The 2,389-nt window shown below is 31.6% G+C and overlaps 1 non-coding gene across 1 annotated transcript; it reads right to left on the bottom strand.

Annotated features, from left to right (window-relative positions):
• Positions 1–1,683: 1,683 nt before the first annotated feature.
• Positions 1,684–1,754, bottom strand: Trnaa-ggc. Its single transcript has one exon. It is a non-coding gene; the product is annotated as a tRNA-Ala (tRNA).
• Between the last annotated feature and the right edge of the window lie 635 nt (positions 1,755–2,389).

Here is a 2,389-nt window from a genome sequence, read left to right as displayed (position 1 = left end):
TTATATCCATGTTATGTGATCTATATTTGAATTTGTAACGTGTTAGAAAGAACTATGCACATACTATACTTAAAAGTTTGATATGCTTCTACATACTTTAAATTATAATTAATGGTTATACTAAATTATAGTCCATTATTGATTACGTATGTGTGAGAATATAACATAAATAAGTAATGGCGAGCTGAAAGAAAAATTATTCTTGCTAAACACCGATACTGGTAGCCTGATCAGCAAATATATTACTCGGCAGAGGACATTGCTTCCCGAGAGAGCACTTTGTCACCAGTAAATGTTAACCCTTTTGCCGGGTTTTCTACCTCAGCTGGATTATAAGCATCAGTCGGAGACTTTCAAGTAGTATATTTTAAATATTTCAGAATATGTTTGAACGAAAACTCTATTTCCTCGTTTTTTGATAATATCTAAGTTCTTTTTAAACATTATTAATTATTTTTGTATTTATTTTTGTATTAATAAGAAAGTTATTTTGTTTTAGGTGACTCACATTGACGACAAGTGATACCTCTTCATTTCCCTGATTTAGCGAATGCGTATTTTTCTTAGACATGATATTCAGTAAAAATCTTTTGTACTGTTTCTCTATGGCGTTAAAATATCCAAAATCTATGCTGCTCACCGAGTGAACTCCACCTACCTCCCCTACTACGCAAATCAAATTACAAGACAAAGAAAACCTATCCTAATTCTATGCTGCAGGCAAAGACAGAAAAGGTCCAAAATGTGCAATTCGTGTTCACCTTAAACCCTAGTTATAATTAAGATACATATAACACATGTTTTATTATTTAAAGTTCTTTTTATGTTCCTTATTTTTAAGATAAAATAAAAAATTTCTCCCGTTCTACTAAACAAGATACGAGTTACACATCACGTGTTATATAATTCGCTGAGTTTTCTGTGTATACTTGATATTAGCTAATAGTATTGAACACGTGAGTAAAAACCTGGATTTAATGTATCGAAACAGAACGGTCTGCTTTTACTAAATAACGATGGCGTATTTCCGAAATTCTATTGGTCCTTAAAATCATTGATTTTTAAAAATCAATAAAACTTTTTAGACAAGGAACAAAATTGATTACAATTTATTGGTAGACAAAGAAATTATTATTACGATTTAAGACTATTATTAAAAACCAAGATCGGTTGAATCGCTTTGTGATTAAACTGTCAAGTCAGGCATTAGCAAAGTTCAAAGTATTCACACTACATAGAATTTATTCAATGTGACCTAAATGAAGGCAAAAATCCTTGCAGATGAGTCTTTGCTGTGCAATCCTATCCAGAGAAAGACCTTCCGTATAAAAAATATGTAGATACGTTTTATATATATATATATATATATATATATATATATATAATTTCAATAAACATTGAATCAAAAAAAGTACTTGCTCCGCCGGGACTCGAAACCGGGTGTGATCCGGATCTCTCACTTGCCGGGTGAATGTGCAACCATTACACCACAGAGCCCTTACATTTTACGATTCAATTATTTTGTATTTGGCTGTTTCTTTCATATATATGTTTAAATAAGCAAACTAACATACGATCGGAAGACCAAATACCTGTCAAATGACTTTTATTTATATTAATTAAATTTGTATAAGTGGCAATAGCCTAATTTAATTTCAATAAACATTGAATCACAAAAAGTACTTGCTCCGCCGGGACTCGAACCCGGATCTCTCACTTGCCGGGTGAATGTGCTACCATTACACCACAGAGCACTACTTACTTTTTATGATTCTATTATATCATATTATATTATAATTTACGATTATATTATATTTAATATATATATATATATATATATAAAACTTATAGTGTATAGAGACTACATTGTTTACTGTATATTGTAGTAGGCACTTTTAATGTTGAATTACGCTTCAGTTCACCTTCCTTTTATACAGCGTCTGGTATCAGACTCCTGGAATCTGGAGTCATATTTTTCTAAAGAAGTCCAAATAATGTCGGTGACGAAAAAGCTCAAAATATACTTTACATCGTTTTGACATCAAACACACCTATATATAGGTGAAGTTGCAGTTTAATTGCCTCATCAGGTGCATATTGGAGTAAAAATCTATGTTTCTGACATGATCTTTAAGCACGGTGATCTCATAACTACAGGTACGTAATAGTAGGCACATTATATTAATAATATGTCGCCGGTCTCGATAATATTCCTGGCTGAAATCTCAGCAGAACGTAACCACTATAAGATCCTACCTTCATACACAAGTCTCCACAGATTCTACTTCACTTACTACCTTAATTTCTAATTAAAACCAGTTTATTCGAAAGACCTATTTATTCTCACTCATTTATAATTTAACGATCCTTAATAAAGTAGGCCTACATG

The sequence above is a fragment of the Homalodisca vitripennis genome, chromosome 8, assembly GCF_021130785.1.
Source record: "Homalodisca vitripennis isolate AUS2020 chromosome 8, UT_GWSS_2.1, whole genome shotgun sequence".
NCBI lineage: Eukaryota > Metazoa > Arthropoda > Insecta > Hemiptera > Cicadellidae > Homalodisca > Homalodisca vitripennis.
This window is presented reverse-complemented; position numbering and strand designations above follow the sequence as displayed.